Source organism: Rhinopithecus roxellana, chromosome 11 (assembly GCF_007565055.1).
Source record: "Rhinopithecus roxellana isolate Shanxi Qingling chromosome 11, ASM756505v1, whole genome shotgun sequence".
Taxonomy (NCBI): domain Eukaryota; kingdom Metazoa; phylum Chordata; class Mammalia; order Primates; family Cercopithecidae; genus Rhinopithecus; species Rhinopithecus roxellana.
Window position 1 is genome coordinate 62,594,278 of NC_044559.1, and position 6,461 is coordinate 62,600,738.

Here is a 6,461-nt window from a genome sequence, read left to right on the forward strand (position 1 = left end):
ATTAAGGTCTTCATCCGATTGGATGAGGCACGTCCACATTATGGTAGATAATCTGATTACTCAAAGTCCACTGACTTAAATGTTTATCTCATCCAAAAAACACCTTCAGAGAAACATCTAGAACAGTGTTTGACCAAATATCTGGGCACTGTGGCCTAGTCGAGTTGACATGTAAAATTAGCCATCACACTAATTGACTATATAAAATAACAATGTACCAGTAAAATTTGTAACATATGTAAAAATGAAATTTATAATTTAAAATTGGTAAATATGAAGTATGCTAAGCAGTAGTACAAAGGATGAGAGGAAGGAAATGGAAGTATACTGTGGTAAGGTTTTTACACTATACTTGAGGTGGTATAAAATTATTTGTAGGTAGACTATGATTTGTTAAAGATGTATATTATAAATCCCAGGGCAACACATCAAAACTAAAACAAAAAGGTGTAGCTGAACGCCAGGCATGGTAGCTCATGCCTATAATCCCAGCACTTTCCGAGGCCAAGGTGGGAAGATCAGTTGAGTCCAAGAGTTTGAGACCAGCCTGGGCAACATAGTGGGACCCTGTCTCAATACAAAATGCGAAAATTAGCCAGGCATGGTGCATGCACCTGTAGTCCCAGCTACTCAGGAGGCTGAGGTGGGAGGATCACCTGAGCTCCAGGAGGCTGAGGCTGCAGTGAGCTGAGATTGCATCACTGTACTCCAGCCTGGGTGACAGAGTGAGACCTCATCTCAAAAAATAACCAAACCAAAACAAAAAAAAAAAAAACGTGTAGCCATTAGTGAAGATAAATGCTATCATTAAAAAAAAAATACTTAATCCAAAAGAAAGAAAGGATGGGGGAAGGGAACAAAGAACAGATGGAACAAACAGAAAATAGCAATAAGATCGATTTAAATTTAACCATAGCAGTAATGCATTATGTGTAAATGGTCTCAATACTCCAATTTAAAGGCAGAGATTGTCAGATTGGATAAAGAGAAAAACTATACTCAACTATGTGCTATAATGCAACTAATACTTCATATAAAGACGCAGGTTAAAAATTAAAACAATGGGAAAATATATACTATGCAACTACTTATCAAAAGAAAGCTGGAGTGGCTTTATTAATATCAGACAAGATAAACTTAAGAACAAGAAACAGGCCGGGCGCGGTGGCTCAAGCCTGTAATCCCAGCACTTTGGGAGGCCGAGGCGGGCGGATCACAAGGTCAGGAGATCGAGACCGTCCTGGCTAACATGGTGAAACCCCGTCTCTACTAAAAAATACAAAAAACTAGCCGGGCGAGGTGGCGGGCGCCTGTAGTCCCAGCTACTCGGGAGGCTGAGGCAGGAGAATGGCGGGAACCCGGGAGGCGGAGCTTGCAGTGAGCTGAGATCTGGCCACTGCACTCCAGCTTGGGTGACAGAGCGAGACTCCCTCTCAAAAAAAAAAAAAAAAAAAAAAAAAAAAAAAAAAAAAAAAAAACAAGAAACATTATAAGATTAAAGAAGGGCATTTTCTAATGATAAAGGGGTCAAGTCAACAAGAAGCCACAGCTATTTTAATTGTGGATGCCACTGATAACAGGGCTTTAAATATATTAAACAAAAGCTAAAGACCTGAAAGTACATGTAGAAAACACTACAGTTATAGTTGGAGATTGTATTTGTAAATATGAAGTTAACTAAAATTAGGCAAAATTAATTTAATTTTCATTTATTTTGAATATTTCATTCGTGGTTTAAAATCAGAAGGATAAAATGTGTAACTACATTGTCACACATTTCTTAGCCAGTTCTCATTGAAAACAACCACTGTTACCATTTTTAAAATATTGCCTAAAGATATTTTACGTATATGTAAAAAAATGTTATTCTTTTTTTCTTTTCTATTTTTGACAGAGTCTCACTCTGTTGCCCAGGCTAGAGTGCAGTGGCACGATCTTGACTCACTGTGACCTTCGCCTCACAGGTTCAAGCGATTCTTGTGTCTCAGCCTCCTGAGTAGCTGGGATTACAGGCACGTGCAACCACGCCTGGCTAAATTTTGTATTTTTAGTAGAGATGGGGGTTTCACCATGTTGGCCGGGCTGATCTTGAACTCCTGACCTCAAGTGATCTGCCTGCCTCTGCCTCCCAAAGTTCTGGGATTACAGGTGTGAGCCACTGCACCCGGCCCTCTTGTTTTTCTTTTTTAAAATTCAAATGGTAGCACGCTATTCACATTTCAGAACTCCATTTTATTTTACCACTTACTAATGTTTTGATTCCATTGCTGGCACATATAACTCTAAGTAAGCGTTAGGACTCGTCACTTTCTGCACAGCTCTGTGGATTCTTCTTTTGTATGCAACTGTGCATGCTATGGTTTGACATTTTTAAACAGCTTTCAGTCCCCCAGGGAGAGTGTATTCATTTTTTTTTTTTAATTGAGATGTAATTCACACACCATTAACATTCACCTTTTTAAAGTGTACACTCGTGGTTTTTTGCTATACTCAGAAAGTGGTGCAATCACCACCCCTTTCTTTTCCAAAACATTTTCGTCACTGTATCCATTAGCAATCATTCTCCATTTCCCTTTCCCCTGTACTCTGAAACCAGTAATCTACTTTATGTCTCTACAGATTTGTTTTCTCTGGACATTTCATACAAATGGAGTCATACGATAATAGCCTTTTGTGCCCAGCTTCTTCACTTAGTATAATATTTTCAAGTTTCATCTGTGTTGAATGACTTCATTCGTTTTCGTGGCTAAATATTTCATTTTGTGACTATATCATATTTTGTTTGTATTAAAATTTTAAACATCCTTCTTAATAATATACATCCTTGTATAATTCAATAAACACAGGACCAGGTGGCACTATCTAGTATACATTACAATAGAAGCCCCTTTAGACTGTGAATTTGAAAAGGTCTATTTTCAATATACTACAATTTGATACTTTTTATAGGGATATTTAGACATGAGTTGAGCACATTTAGGAGAATCAAGAAACCTTGCCACAGGCTTCTGGGAAAGATGGCAGTTTATGTCTAAGTTTCTGAAGCTTTTCTCAGAACTGGAAATGGCCAACAGACATTCAAAAAAACAAAATGCTCCCAACTAACTTGTTTTGAAACCAGGGAATGTTGCCAACCACATTCCACAAAATTCAAAGAATTTCTATTAGTTATGGTGCAACGAGCCCGGACTGAAGAGACAGGGAAAGGAACTCCTGGAAACCCAGCTGGAACCCCTTCATTTAGAGAGAGACTGAGGAAGAGTGGGAGATGTGGCTATGAGAGTCCAGCTTATACTGGGCCGGGCACGGTGGCTATCGCTTCTAATCTCAGCACTTTGGGAGGCCAAGGCGGGCAGATCACGAGGTCAAGAGATTGAGACCATCCTGGCCAACCAACATGGTGAAACCCCGTCTCTACTAAAAATACAAAAATTAGCTAGGCGTAGTGGCGCACACCTGTACTACTCGGGAGGCTGAGGCAGGAAAATCTCTTGAACCCAGAGGCGGAGCTTGCAGTGAGCCGAGATCGCGCCACGGCATTCCAGCCTGGGCGACAGATTGAGAGTCTGTCTCAAAACAAAACAAAACTCAAACAAAAACAAACAAACAAACAAAAAGAGTACAGCTTATAGTAACAAAAAGTAAATTGAGTATTTTCTTTGATTCATCTTCTCAGTAATTTAGGGCTTCATGTCAAGGAAAAGAAGGACTTTCCCAGACAGAACTATCAGTGCTCACTTTCCCACCAAGAGAAAGGGAAACTGTATCAAACGGTGGGTGTACCAAGAGCGACTATCAAACCAAAGAGCAACCGACATGGGAATCTACCTTCCTATGAGAGAGGGTGAAATACAGAAGTCAAATAATAAAGATTATTTCCTCATCCTCACCTGATCCCAGGCAGGCTGGCCTCAGCTCTCTCCAACGTTGTTTAGATTTCTTTTAGAACAGTTATGAGAAGACCATACATCATCAGCCCTCCAGCTGGATTTAAGAGGCGATTTTAAGTGGTGCCTAGGATTAATAAGAAGGCTCAGGAGAATACATGCACACTATTTAGGATAAATATTCCAGTCCTGTGTTTACCTCCATATTTCTAAATAATAGGTCAATACTCTCTTTGTGTTTTTTGTTTGTTTGTTTGTTTGTTTTTTGAGGCAGAGTCTCACTCTGTCGCCGGAGCTGGAGTGCAGTGGCCGGATCTCAGCTCACTGCAAGCTCCGCCTCCCGGGTTCACGCCATTCTCCTGCCTCAGCCTCCCGAGTAGCTGGGACTACAGGCGCCCGCCACTTCGCCCGGCTAGTTTTTGTATTTTTAGTAGAGACGGGGTTTCACCGTGTTAGCCAGGATGGTCTCGATCTCCTGACCTCGTGATCCGCCCGTCTCAGCCTCCCAAAGTGCTGGGATTACAGGCTTGAGCCACCGCGCCCGGCCACTCTCTTTGTTTTTTAACTTTAGAGATTATACTGGCTTCCCATTTTGGTAGATGCTGTTTAGCACACATATCTCCAGACCCCAAACTCTTATCCCTTTTTAATCCTCTGGAATAGTTATATCATTGTTTCTACTTAAATCCCTATTAAACATTTGTATTAATGGACTAAATTAATATTACTCTCAGCTTGGCCAAGCAGTGTACTGATTATTTCTTTTTCTTATTCAACTTTCTGTTTTTCCTGTGCATAGTAATTGCCTGATTTATTTTCATTTGTTCATTTCCTTGTACCTTGTAGCCTTTGCTAATTTTTCTTCCTTATTTCAGTATGATGTCCGACATGGTCAAATCTTGCAGGAATCTATCCATTCCATTTATTTTTCTGAAGACCATCCTGTGATCTTCAGTGATTACCCTCTAGGCCTGCTATCCAGCTGTCATCCTGGGACTTTCCTTTTCTTTTCTCCTGTGTTAGGTTCCCTATTTCCTGCCTACTGTATTTTCCTTCTTAGTTTAATCCCTATTTTCAGTGATGCTTATAATTTTGGAGCTTCCTGAGAAAAGGTTCAGGAGAAGTAAATTTTGGGATGATTTTGCATCCCTGAAAATACGTTTTTTTCTTTTTTGCTCATTCCTGTAATCCCAGCACTTTGGGAGGCCAGGGCAGGCAGATCACTTGAGGTCAGGAGTTCAAGACCAGCCTGGCCAACATGGCGAAACTCCATCTCTACTAAAACTACAAAAATTAGCCAGTGCTAATTACAGGCGAGCACCTGCAATCCCAGTTACTAGGAAGGCTGAGACATGAGAATCGCTTGACCCTGGGAGGTGGAGGTTGCAGTGAGCCGAGATCACACCACTGCACTCTAGCCTGGGTGACAGAAAGACAGAGACTGTCTAAAAAAAAAAAAAAGATATTTTTTATATTCTCATACCTATTTAAGAGTTTTAGTTAGGTACTGACTTGCAAATGGCAGCTCATTTACTCATTTACCCTCAGAATTTAGAATACTTGTTCAATTTATCTTCTTTAAGTATATTTAGAAAATACTTAAATCGCAAATATTAGGTACCAGACACTGTTCTGAGCGCTTATAAATACAAATTCACCTAATTCTCATAACAACGCTATGAGGTAGATACCATCATTAATGCCATTTTTCCCGTGAGGAATTGACTGTGTAAGGTAACATTGCTCATAGAGTGTAGAGTCAGGATTAAAACCCAGCAGCCAGGTTTCCAACCTTCACCCTATGCTGCCACCTCTGATATAACTGTTGTAAAGTCAAATACCATTTGGATTTCTGTCATTTCTATGGGACTTGTTTTTCTGTCTGGAAGCTTTTAGGATCTTCTTATTTGTGACGTTCTAAAATTTTTTGATAATGTGTCCTAGGGATCTTTTAATATTCATTTTGTGTAATTGTGGATCCTTTTAATTTACAGTTTTATGTCCTTGAATTCTGGGAATTAAGTGTGTGTATGTAAAATAATTTCTCTCCCATTATTTTCTCTGTTCTTCTTCCTTTCTGGAAGTCATCTTCTGGATTGATCCTGTTTTTTTCCATCAGAGCTGCTGGCATTCATTACCACTCAGATGTTCCTACTATAACATAGGCTTCATCAGAGGCTGGACTGATAATTTAATTGCAAAAAGCTTTCTCTTCTTATTCTAAATTCCAGGAGGAAGTTTTCTTTATTATTAAGTCCTTGATTTCAAAGAAAAGTGAGGGATTTTCTTGAGTTTTATCTTCCAATTGCTCTATTGATTTTTAAAAAGTCATTGCAGTTGTATTTTTATTTCCAAGATCTCTTTCTGGTTCTCTGAATTTTTCTTTTTTTTTTTCTTTTTTCTGTTTTCTTTTTGAGACAGATTCTCACTCTGTTGCTAGGATGGAGTGCAGTGGCGCGATCTCGGCTCACTGCAACCTCCTCCTCTTGGGTTCGAGCGATTCTCCTGCTTTAGCCTTCTGAGTAGCTGGGACTACAGGCACGCACCACCATGCCCAGCTAATTTTTGTATTTT

The 6,461-nt window shown here is 39.7% G+C and overlaps 1 non-coding gene across 1 annotated transcript; it reads right to left on the minus strand.

Moving 5' to 3' along the window:
- Positions 1-5,993: 5,993 nt before the first annotated feature.
- LOC115900583 lies at positions 5,994-6,073 on the minus strand. Its single transcript, XR_004060255.1, has one exon. It is a non-coding gene; the product is annotated as a small nucleolar RNA SNORD74 (small nucleolar RNA).
- Positions 6,074-6,461: the final 388 nt, after the last annotated feature.